The sequence below is a fragment of the Drosophila tropicalis genome, unplaced genomic scaffold (assembly GCF_018151085.1).
Source record: "Drosophila tropicalis isolate 14030-0801.00 unplaced genomic scaffold, ASM1815108v1 contig_859, whole genome shotgun sequence".
In the NCBI taxonomy this organism is placed as follows: domain Eukaryota; kingdom Metazoa; phylum Arthropoda; class Insecta; order Diptera; family Drosophilidae; genus Drosophila; species Drosophila tropicalis.
Genome location: NW_027173353.1, coordinates 12800796 through 12813899, shown reverse-complemented (window position 1 = coordinate 12813899; position 13104 = coordinate 12800796). Strand labels below are relative to the sequence as shown.

Genomic DNA, 13104 nt, shown 5'->3' with positions numbered 1-13104 from the left:
TCGTCGTCGTCGCCTTAAAGAGAAACAACAACAACAACAATTGTTGTGAATTGTCCGATGGAAATGGGCAGTGACACAACACATAAGCACATACAAATGGATGTGTGTGTCTGCTAGGATATCGCCATCGGATTCGACAGCTGATGTGCGGCCACCACGAGAACGAGCATTCAACAAGCAGGATTATAGGTGAATGTGCGTACGTTCGGATGTGTGTGTGTGTATGTGGAATCCCACCCCTAATGCAGACATTTCGGACACAAAAAAAAACCTTTATTGACCGTAAAGATAAAAGCGAACACTTACACGAGGAGTAGGTGCTAAAATACACGCACACATACAAAACAAACAAACAAACTGTGGTCAAACATGCGATATATATATATATACATATACGTGAATGACCACGATGACGCGTCGTCGCCCGGCAACTTGACCCACTCTCACACTCTCACCCACGTTTACAGCACTCACGTGAGTGCAAGTCGGACCGAGTCAGAGTCTGGGTTACCCGGTAATTGCGACAAGCCCAACAAATTGTGAGTGAAACCGAAAAAATTCTCGTTTCTTAACTAAATCAGGCAATGACGGAAACGGAAACCATGTATATATGTAGAAAAAACTGATCAACATTTGTATACACCTTTCCAAGACCGCTCCCGTGGACTCCCAATACTACTCCGCTTGTTCAGTCTAATTAAATACAAATGCAATGTCCTTTGACTGAGTATATGGCAAAGTCAACATATAAAGGGAAGGACTATATGGGGAGTCACCTTGGCAAACCAATTTTTATGTTCTTTGAATAAATCAAATAAAACATTGAACGCCAACGGATCATAACTACAATTTATTGTGGTTCGAATGGATTTTTAGTTGGAATGCAAATGAGGTGGTCGTCGCTGTCGAATTGACCCCTTGTCTAGTTGTCAACCACGACATGTGTGGGTGGAGTCCGGGCCTGATAGCTGAGTCCCCTGAACCAATTAAGTACATGGACACTGTTTACGGCATAGGAAAGTTAATTAAAGCAGTCATGCCAAGAGGGACGCGGGCGCATTCGACTCTCGCTGTGGACGACCAATCAGAAGATGCGACCGCACTAGTGTGCGAATATTCGACGCACAAGCTCCACCACCACTCTCATGCCCATGACATGTGTGTGTGTGTGTGAGTCCCATCTTCGTATGAGAACGAGTGGGTGAGATTGGGATGAGAACATTGTGTGTACATACATACATTCATACAAAGACGGAAGACGTATGTATGTACATATACATATGTATGTATATTGTGTATATTTATGAATGTTTGGAAGTGTGTACATACATATTTACGTCCGTCCATTTCTGTAGTATATGTATGTGTGTATAAATTAAAACCAGAGGGCCGGGCTTACTTTGGCTATGCCGTAGATTCCTTCTCCATGCAAATTCATATTTTCACCGCTGATTTTAATAATTCAAAGAGTTGAAATTCATCATAAAGCAAAGTTATATGGATGTACACATTCGAATGGCTTGTATTATCAACAAAAGTATATTTGTATGGCCGAATCAGAGTATAGTCATTAGAAGAGACAATATAAATTATGAAACCAAAATGATCCATCTCCTAATTATGTATGCATAGATGTATGTAATACATAGACAATATGTACATACATACATACATCATTTTGGAGGAAACTCTACGCCCGATAATTATGTGCGATATGCAGATTTGTGTCACTATAGCCAAGCCCAGCCAGCCAGGCAGTCTGAGTCTGCCCCAATATGGTTCTGTTTCTTACGCCACGCCTACTTTAGCTGCGTTCGTTAGCTTCTCTCCACTCTCCGGCGGCTCATTCATTGACGCGCACAATACCCAGGTTTAAGAACTGTTCGTCTCTACATACATACATACATATAAATGAATGTATGTTTGTATGTATGTATGTATGATTGTTTATTTGTACGTATGTATGTATGTATTTAGGGTTACGAAGCAGTAACTGTAATGAGACCCAGACCCCTTAAAAGCGTTCATAAAACGAGCGCGAGTGAAACGACAAAGCGGTAGCACAGCAGCATCCCATCTACAAAAACAATAAGAACGGCACAATCATTGCCACCCATCTCCGTCTCGCTCACGCTCGTGTGGGAGAGTTAGCCAAGCAGAAGCATATAAAAAGAGAGAGGTTTGTTTATGTACCCACGGCGTATACATAATTTGAGAATGTATACGTACATAAAGAGAGTGCTGAGAGAGTGAGTGAGCGAGTGAAAGAGAGAGGGAGTGCGAGCAAGCGAGGCTTTTAATTTAATTAGCATGCCAGAGCCAGAAAGAGAGAAAAACTGCAGTTGCGCTCTCTTTATAAAATGCTCTTTCTCTCTTCTTTTTATTTTTGTCTGCCGTCGCTCTCCAAAAAAAAAAAACCTTCCACCTCTTCTTCCGAATAATTCGCAATCCTGTCTCCTGCATCTGAATCGGGTTTCTTCGTGTTCGGGTGGTTCGTGTACTAATTCTCATTCTCATTTTCCTTTTAGCTTGTTTTTTTTCTGCTTTCGTTGTGTTGTACCCCTTTTTTCTGTTATTTTATGTATGTATGTATTTGTAATTGAACACACACGCAGACACCAGCGCTCGGCTGCCATGGCAATAACGTTGGCTTACGGCGGGGCGCAGCTGAAGCTGTGACTTAAAAAAAGAAGCAGCAGGAGCACAACGTCGGCGTCGCCGTCGACGTCGACATTTGCACGATTTTTCTCCTTATATCATCGTCTCGTCTCCTCCTCCACAACCCACTCCATCCAGCGGGTGCGAGTATAAATATAATGTAAATAAATAATTTATACATAATGCGCTGACTGCGCCGACTGCGCTTCGTTTCGACATTGCCATCCATGATAGTTGCTATCTCTTTTACCCTTACTTAATGCAGCTTTAACTTAACGTCGTCGCTGGCAACGCAGCAAAGCAGTTTCGGCTTGTGGGTGTCGCTAAAAAGGGACAGCGCAATGCGAAATGAGGGGTGAATGAGCCCCCGCATAGGAGCAAAAGCAGGAGCAAGAGCAGGAACATAAAGTACACAATTACACGCGCGTCGCGTCGCGCCGCTGTCGCTGTTGCTGTCGTCTGTCTCTCAGAGCGACGATTTCTTATTATATTTTTTTGTTGTTTTTTTTTTTTTGTTGCAGTCTTTTTCATATTTCTTTGCTTTTGAGATTTCTTATTATGGTTACACATTTTCATCTCATTTTAGACCAGGACCAAGGCAGCCAACCACCCACCCTTACCCTTACCCGCTTTAGTCACCCCACTTTCAAGCAGGCCTTTTTTTTTTTGTTTCTTTTTTAGGACTTTTTTTATACCCTCTGCCAACTCACACACACACAATCTGGAAGGGTGTATTAGTGGTGTGCTGATCATAGTAATTATTACTTTTCTTCAAAGAAAGTGTAGAACATGTAACTATAGATATTCCAGTTCAAAATGAATCGATGTATGTATGATGATGGATCAGAAGCTAAAGGACGACTCTTATTAGGGAAATGAAGCAAAGAATTGAATTGAATCATTTTTAACATGGACAATAAACAACGCAATGTTTTGATATCTAATACAAAACACAGCTGTATATGTGTGTGTGTGAATGTCGATCTATTCCGTTTATTTCCAAGTTGCCTGAATATAGAGGACTAAAGGAGAAACATGTTACACAGATTATGGGTGAGGGTGTCTGTCTTATTGTTGAATTTGTACCTGCGAACCTTAACCTTTATCTCCTATCGGTGTATGCACCTCCATCCTTTGCCTAACATACAAAAGGAATAGGGTGAAAGGACCCTCAACGAATGGAAAGAACTAATTATATAAAGGGTCTTCAATTTTTATTTTATTTTTAAATTAGAAATTGTCTTAAATAGAAAATTGCTTAAAAAGGATATATGTATGTATGTATGTAGTTAAAAAAACAAGTGATCGAAATAAATAGAATTTGTTGATCTACAATGAAACAAAAGTTTTTAATGGAGTTTGCGAAACTTTTTCACTAAATCCTTTTGTCTTTAAATTTATGTATTTGAACCGGTTCTCAAAGAAATCAAAAATTAGTCCGCCTAAAGAGCATGAATCTAGTAACGACGATCTGTCAAGATAATGGCCGAAGGATTAAAAGTGTCGGCATTTTCTTCCTGCAATGAAGAAGAAGTAGAGTTGAATTTCAAAGTCTTTTTCATTTCGCTTGCTTTTTACGTTTATAATTTGTTTGCCTCGGTATATGAATGTATGTACATACAAACACAAACACACACACACATAGAGGAAAAATTGTTTCATCCCCAACTCCTTCTCCTTCGTTTAGTAAAAAGAATAGCTGAGCAGCTCTCAGCAGACGCCACCCCCACTCACATCGGGAATTATTCTCCCTTCTTCCCCATCGCATTTACATAGTCACCCACACTTCCATTCCCAGTCACTCACACACACACACACACATAAACAGACACACTCTCACACATACACAATCCCAGGCACAGACAAAAATATTCCTACCAAGAAGCTTTTTTTTATTTCAGTTTCAGTGTCGTTTTTTATTTTAATTTCGTTGTTCGGCATTATCGATTTTTGCGCCTTCCCTTTGCTATTTGCCTTCTTTACATGGCCCGCTGCAGAGGCAGAGGACACACGCTGTTGTGTGTGTGTGTACACACGGCAAAGGCGAAAGCTCATTTCTTACAAGAAATGAAATTCTGGGGTCTGTCGAATGTCGACTGCCGGCTGGGGGATGATGTTTTAGTAAAAATGTTCGCATGTACCTATGTATATATGTACATATGTGCATACATACATATATATGTATATATAATATGTATGCAAGTAACTACACATGTATCTACATACGTATGTAAATTTTCTTTATTTTGGCCACACCCAAGCGAACAATTAGTGCGAGAAGAATCCAAGAAAGGTATCTAGAATCATCTCTGACGACGATATCCAACGTCTTTTCAATTATCAGTTATCCAACGCACGGCCGATAAATTGATAATTACAATGGGTTACTACGCCTCGATGGGATGGAAATAAAGCTCGAGCTTGGTTTTAATTGGTTAAACTACGTGTTCACTGCGCTTGCGAATACTAATGCGAATGAGGAATGGAGAAAAGAGCGAACAGACAGTAAACAGTAAATAAATATAAAATTGTATACATATATCGTATGTATCACGACCAACGACATACAGTTGTAGATGTATTCGTATGTACGTATTAAGCGCTTGAGTGCTTAATTGGTTGCTTTTGTAATTAACATTGGGCGAGTAAATGACGACCCAAGAGTTCCTCCCTTTTTCTGGGTGACGATAACGAATCACGGGATTGCGAGATCCAACCAGTAGCAATGCCAAACGAATCGAGTGTGATGTGGTGGGATAGGCGGAGAGGGGGAGGAAAGGCAGCAATTAACTTTCTGTACGCGTACTCTCACACACACACACACCAAGGCCCACATATGGCACTGCAGGCGCAGCAGCAAGGTGGATGTGAAAGCCAGAGCGAGCAAAAACAAAATCAAACAAAACATATGAACATGTGCCAGCAGCAGCAGCCGCAGCAGCACAAAAACCGATGGGGATGCGGATACGAATGGCATGGGTATGAGATGCCATGGACTGGGATGAGTAGGCAGGGGAATTGGGAAGGTGGAAGTGGATCGACCGACCAATCAAGTTGCGCGTTGGCGGTTGTCGCACACTGTTGCTTTACTCTTCTGTTTTTGCTCTCCATACAGCAGCATCGCATAAAATTGAAAGAGCGTAATATTCAAGTTCTCTTCTCGTTCGTCTTCTCATTTCATTGTCTTAGCTTCTCCAATTCCCCTCTGCTGCTGCTGTTTCTGTTGACGACTACTGAGTTGGGGGCTCTGCTTAATTACTCTGCCGCGACCGAGTCGCGTTCGCTTCTGGCTCGGCGAGGTTCGGTTCCCTCCAAACCAACACGTATATATATGTGTATACGTCGTAAGTAAGTATATATCTTTATATGCATGTACTTTTGTATATACAAAAATAAACTGCTCCGTCATTGGCTAATTAGAGGTGGCTGTTAATTAACGTCGAGTCAAAGGGTGATTCGGCATCGCGTCATTGCCCCAAAAATGATTTTAATTGGCCATGTTGTTGTTGAAGATTGCGCTAAAAGGGAGAGCTTTTCTCAATTAACCCTTGGAACAGGTCCATGTCTTTTTAGCCAAATCGCATAGCTCTGATACAAATATTATTTTAGATAATGCCCGAAATTTGATTCGCTTAATTAATCCAAATTGTTGGATCTTGCCTAAAGTTTGGTCTTAGGGCAGGTCAGAACTATGATAATACCAAATCAAGTTTTACAACTTAGCGATGAACTTGCTATATTGTCTAGGGAACAGCTCGAATCATCAGTTTGTCGGATCTGTGTATTATTTCTATGACAGTCAAAGCCGAATCCAGGTTTGTCAAAGATTTTATTGCTTATAAAAAAGTTCACTAAACGCATTTTAAAAAGAATAATATCTCATCCAGAAGATTAAAGTTCTTAATTTGTTATTAATATCCGCCACTAATAAAAGTATTTATTAAAATGTTTGCGATTTGAATAAAATGTGTGAATAATTCATCAAGACCATTTTAAAATTTATTATTAAATTAAACTGATCAAGCTAAAATTTTATTTTTTGTGCATCCTTTCTATATGCCATGTCTCTGCTTCTGATCAAGTCTACTCTAAATGACACATTAACTATTGACAAAGGAAAACTGACAAAGGACCTTAAATGACTTTTTGTCTTATTAACTAATTATGTACCAAATTTCATACTTTTTGGAAAGGAAGGAAGGAAATCTTAAGATAGGTACTTGGGACTCACCTAAACAGTCAAGTTCATCCTTAATCGTTGCGCCTTAATTGTTTCTGTTGCATTGGAGATCTCATATGATGTATGACCTCATGTGATGGGTTTAGAATTGCATTGTAAATCCAGTTGTTCGGTTCCTGTTACTCATTGATATTCCTTTGCGATTTTAATTGCCGTTAAAGTAAGAAGGATCTCAGTTCAGTTTGAATTTGTGTGTTTTAGTTGCGTTTTCTTTTGTTAATTTTGATTATGTTGTTGTAGATTTTGTATTGTAGATAATTAATTTAAACGTAAGTAATTTTGTACTGTTTTATTTATTTATTTTTTTTTAGACTTAAATATTATAGGAACTTTGAATCGAGCATGTAGCGTGACGAGTTGGGAGTGGTGTGCACCTGGAAGTCGAGGAATACAACAAAACGAAAAAAAAATGTACAATTTAAGTTAACTTTGCATTAAATCGTAATTCACACATTCACATCCTTTTCGCAGTTTACTGTTAAACGGCATCCGGTCGAATTGCGAAGGAACTGCATAATGACGGAAGGAATTCTAATTAAACAGAGAGCAGGATATGGCAGGCAGGGCTAAAACAAAACCGAGGGACCGAAAACTCATACAAGGGACCGCAAAGCAGACGAGAGAACAACACCACGAACGAGGGTGAGGTGAGGGTGTAATTGCCGTGACCAGTGACAGGTGAGCGACCGACCTGGCCTTCTGAGATGATAGCCAACGACTCTGGCAACGGTAATGGTAACGGAACATTCCACATACTTGGAAGACGAATGCAAATTTTGTTTTAATTCCCTAAAAAGCTACCCACTCATTGGCTGAGCACTTGACAAAAACTCGGGGCAAACTGTCGGTCGTCGTCAATTAATTGGAAGAGAGAGATAGAGAGAGAGAGAGAGAAAGCGGTAAAAAACACACAAAAAACACACACACACACAGACGAAAAAGGATAAGGCGAGGCAAAGAGAGAAAATCACCGCGAGAAGCGGTACCACCTTTGTATGTTACCGCTATACGCACAAATTGTATGTATGTATGTATGTATTCACACATCTGTCATATGTGTACATAAATGAAACAAAAGCTAAATCAAGTACACACATGTCCCACGTACATGCAGGGTCTTGCACGTTAGCAACTGTGTGTGTGTGTGTGTATGCTGGATCGAAGAGAAAGAGAGAGACCAGATAGTGCACATTTGCGCGGTACGCCCGCCGATTTAATTTGCCAACTTCTGCGTTTTGCATTTTTAATATCAACACTTTTACTCCTAGTTGGCTGCTATAACGAGCGAGACAGTTGTCTCTTTTTCATACATTACACACACTCACACACACACATCCATTCGTATTTGCAATAAGAGGGGCGACGCCAGCGTTGACGCAGCGTCGAAGCGTTATAAAAAAACACACACTCTGGCTCTTTTGCATACTTCTTCCTCTCATGGACCACGTGCTCATTAGATTTGGAGAGCACATCTCGCACCCTTTTTTGGTCCCATTCTCTCACTCTTTCTCGCACTCTCTCTCTCTCTCTTTCTATTCCTTTCTCTCTCTCTCTCTCTCTCTTGCTGTCTCTTTTTCTTTCTTTCTTGCTCGCACCCTTACTGCAGCGCGGCGCACACTCTCGTCCTCGTAGTCCTCGTTCTAAGACTACTTCGGCTTGGAATGCAATTAAAAAGTTTTTTTTTTTTTTTTTTGGGTGGCTATCTCTGTTGCTCTTTCTTTTGTGTTCACTTCGATGTGCTATCTCTTTTCCCATTGATTTGAATTAAATGCCATTGTTGTTACTGTTGTTGTTGCTAGGTATCTAAGTCCTTTCTTATATATGTATGTACATATACAAAATATATTTTTCTATATGAATTGATATTTCAGCAAATTTCTTGAGATTTGACGATCCATGAGACACCAGGAGAGATCGCAATTGGCATGGGATGAGATGAACGCGCGATTATTAATGAATTTTGTTCCACTGTATGCGGTAATTGCGGTATTCCAAACCCGAATCCCGATTGCATTAGTCTCGGGCGACATTGTGGTTTTGTTTTTTTTTTTTCTTCTACACCCACACAAACACTTTTATTGAGACGGTGCACTTTAACGATCGATTTTCGGCGGGTACACAGGGACAGAGACAGGGACATTTACAGGTACGACGGGAGAGTAACACCTGAAACATGGTAAACTACAGTTATTCCAGGTTAAGTTATTCACTGAGACTGCATTCACTTATTAAAGCCACTTGATTCTTTTAAATCAAAGGCAGTAATAGATATTCCAACACTGCGGTTCTTGGCATTTACTGCCATCGTTCACTTTTGCATTTCATTTTGCACGGCACTTGAAATTGAAAGCATGCGAACTCTCAAAAATTAAAGTATCTTTCTTTCAAATACAATTTTCAATTCATATCCCATATTCATTTAATCCAAATCGCTGAGAAACAGGCACGCACTGCTACGGCACAATTAACACAACTCACCATCCGACTCGCGTCTGACTCGTTCAACGATTTTTTTCGACTGAATTTTTGTTGTTTTTGATTACAGGCAAGAGCAAAAGTATCTTTTGCTTGTGGCAGGGGTCGGCACCGTGCGGGCACTTTGGTTCGTCAATAGGGCAGGGGTCGGCACAAAGAGAGCCAAAACAAGTTGTCGTTGTATGTGTGCGTTTGCTTGTGTGCGTAAGTTGATTTACACTGCGCAAATTGCAAATAGAAAACAAAGAAAAAAGTTAACCCTCAACGCCGTTCTTTACACAAAATGTTGATCTTAAAACTTAAATTAAAAAAAAAAGCCTTGAAATAAAATGGATTGGTACCCGCCCTCTTACTTGCCTTACCGAAACTTTTAAAATGTAAACATACAAACTCATGATTGCTCTCGTTTGGCTACTTCTGCATAATAACATTAAATGAAATGTTTTCTTTTTTGAAATATTATCACTTTCTCTGTTCACTCTTCGTCTTTTGCAACATATTTTTAAAAGTTGTCAAGTGAACATTCATTTCTTCGCGTGTAGCCTGTGTACTTCGTGTTGACTTCGTTGGGCACAGAGACGGCCGCACGAGCAAGAGTAGCAATAGTATCTCAAGCCGCTGTTAGGTTTTCCGTTCAACTTCTGTTCAATTTCAATTCAATTCTCGATGTTAAGAGCACCGGCCGACTGTTAAGTGAAGAGAGACCCAAACTGACGAAAAATGGGAGAGGAAAGGAGAGCAGTTGCCTTCTGTTTTGTTTATACTTTTGGCAATTATTCAATAATTAGGAATTTCGATTTCTTATCGTTCAAAAATCTATAAATTAAAATAAAATTCGATATATTTTTAAAAACTCGACTTTTGAAACATTTTTTGTAATAACAATAGAATTAATAAAGCTGAAACTTGTGACTGTGGGGAGAGAAATCGGAGGAGAGAATCTTAACAGTAACGATGAACATGCGTAAAGAGCAAAGGAAAGAGAGAGGGAGAGAGAGAGCGAGCGAGTTGGAGAGAGATACAAAGAGAGCGAGAGTAATGGTAATGGGAATGGCAATGGGGGTGGTGGGGATGGGGGTAATTATTGCCACGCAGAGTGGTAATTACGAGAGAGCGAGACAAGATGTGATAAAACAATGTACCAATGTGCTTTATTGTATGTCTGTATGTGTGTTTGTCTCTCTGTTTTGTACATAAACACACACACACACACATGACTACAAGTATACGTATGTATTTATATATCTGCTCTGCTCGCGCCTGAGTGGGTGCTGTAGTCGATGCAATCATCGTTCATTATTTTTGTATAACTGCCGTCGGAAGTTGCGGCATCAGCAACTGCGGTGTATAAGCGGGAGTCCTGATTCTAGGTGGGACAGGCCTCGAATTTGGTATTAGACACCTATAAAATGAGAATTATATCTCAACACAACTATTCAAACACACAAAAAGGATTCAGGATTCTGTTTCGAATTCAGTTTGGCTTAACTTGGCTAGATTTGATACTTAGAATCTACGATATTTAAAAGATTTTGCTTAGATTTTTGTCAAAGGGAAGCAATTGGCACCCCATAAAAAATGTGTATATTGTAAATATAAAATTTACGATGAGCTTAAATTATAACTTCTACTCTTACATATACATACATATACATATATTTAAAATATTTAATGGGGAGGGGTGTCTGATATATTTGGCGTTAACTTCTACTTTTGAAATGAGATGCTAAAATTACTCATTATGGTCCATGGACACATTAAATTCAACCAATTAGCAGTTCTAATAGGTCAGAAAAACATTCATAAGAATTACGTTGGATCCATCTTCGATCTGATTCTCTCATCTTAACTAAATAGGATTTGAAAAGTACAAACAATAAGTTAAATATAAATAAGTAGAAGAGGAGAGACGAGAAATAGAGAAGTCTTGAAGAAACTGTACTAGAGAATTCGATAAGAAATTGTGTCTTATTGACACCTTTTTTTTCATTCTGCTTGGAATTGGTAATGAAAGGTTTCTCCCAATTTCAAACTATGTATTTTTATCTGTAGATGTACATATGTGTGTGTTTGCGTGTGTTGGAGTGGTAAGTTTTGGGCAATAAATCTTCCATGTTTCGTCAAAAATGCAAGTTGCAGCTCGCTGATTGGACTTGTGGCAAGGCGAAACTCATCCTCTTTTCTGAGTATCGACACTAACTTCATTTGAATAGCCAACTTGTTGTCAAACTCCATTTTATTTGTTGGTAGCGGCAATGCGACTGCGAGCAGGACCAGGACAAGGGCAGGTGCCGCATGATGCTCCACCCTTTACACAAACACATTGAAACATACGTACATACGTACAAATGTATATGTGTGTCTTTGGATGTGTTTGTGCTTGGATTCATTTTCATTGCCGCTGCCATCCCATCATTTGCACTGATACAACGACGTTACACACACACACACATACACTTACTTACATATGTATGTATATGGGGGCAGCACGAGTTTGTATGTATGTATGCCTTGATCCTGTATACACACACACACGCACACACACACATTCATATATTCTCATTTCGCAGTTCGCAGGAAAAAGTCACACTCGACTACCAAAAAGAGAAGACACATAAAATTCGCGTCTGCGTTTACGCTTTTAAATATAAATGAACAATATTCTGTTGCCTGCTTTTGCGGCACCGACTTCAGAATACCCTGTCACTAAGCTTCCATAAAGTTAAACTTACAGATTTGAAATCTCCATTATTTTCGCCTTACATAGGGTATTCGGGGTGTGAGAAGTTGAGCTCAACCGACAGCAAATGGAAGCAAATGATGGCAGTGGAAAGTGGAGCGGAGTGGAAAAGGAAGAGGAATAGGAAACCCCTTTCCTCACAGCCCACACATTCAATTGGACACACATACACACCACTCACATGTACTGTGGATGTATGTATGCATACATGTGTGTGAGTACACGAGGATGTGTGTGTGTGTGTATGCATGGATATGGTGGTTGGGGGATTTTAGAATCTCCATCTCCTACATCTCCAGCAAGCCGCCAGCAACTCTGCAGAACGGCATTGACGATGGCAGAGCCCTCGGTTTCGTTTCGTGTTTTTTTTCCTTTTCTTTTTTGACTAACGAGCAAGCATTTTTAACTCCTTCGCAATTATGTATGTATGTATGTATGTATGATGTATGTGTGTATGTATATTGGGGAGTATGTAGATGTGCTTGCATACATAAGCGTATGCTGTGTGCACACATACTTTGGTACATATTACACACATACATACATATTACACACACATATGTACATATGTATGTATGTAGATACGTGTACCCACACTCTTCGTATGTACATACAAGTTTTGCTCATTTCGCGGTCCTAGGTGGGCGGCAGTGGGTGGGTTTTAAGCACGTCGACTGGTTGGTTGGCTGCTGCCGTCAGCAGGCAGTTTTCCTTTTTAATTTCACGTGAAAACGCTGCGATTTTGAAACTGTGTGTGAAGCTTTATGTATTGTCATGGGGTAGGAGGGGTGGGTGCGAGAAAAAATAAGAAATACTGGCATATATACATATGTACATATGTATATATACTGTAAGGAGGTATACACATACATACATACGAATAAACATACGAATGTGTACACAGACAGCTCAAAGGCTTTCCGTACTGTACCCATCGCATAATAACCACACTTTTTGGCAATAACTTTTTAGCTAATAATATAGGTAGATA

General features: G+C 39.8%; 1 protein-coding gene across 7 annotated transcripts in view; it reads right to left on the bottom strand.

The window, feature by feature from the left end:
- Window positions 1–9405, bottom strand: part of zfh2 (Zn finger homeodomain 2) — a 41670-nt gene extending 32265 nt beyond the window's left edge. For all 7 annotated transcript variants that reach the window (XR_011033283.1, XR_011033282.1, XR_011033284.1 and 4 more), the window contains exons 1-2: window positions 9377–9405; window positions 6890–7272 (exon numbers count right to left, since the gene is read on the bottom strand). The gene's annotated coding sequence lies outside the window, so the exon portion shown is untranslated. The remainder of the gene's footprint in view (window positions 1–6889; window positions 7273–9376) is intronic.
- Between the last annotated feature and the right edge of the window lie 3699 nt (window positions 9406–13104).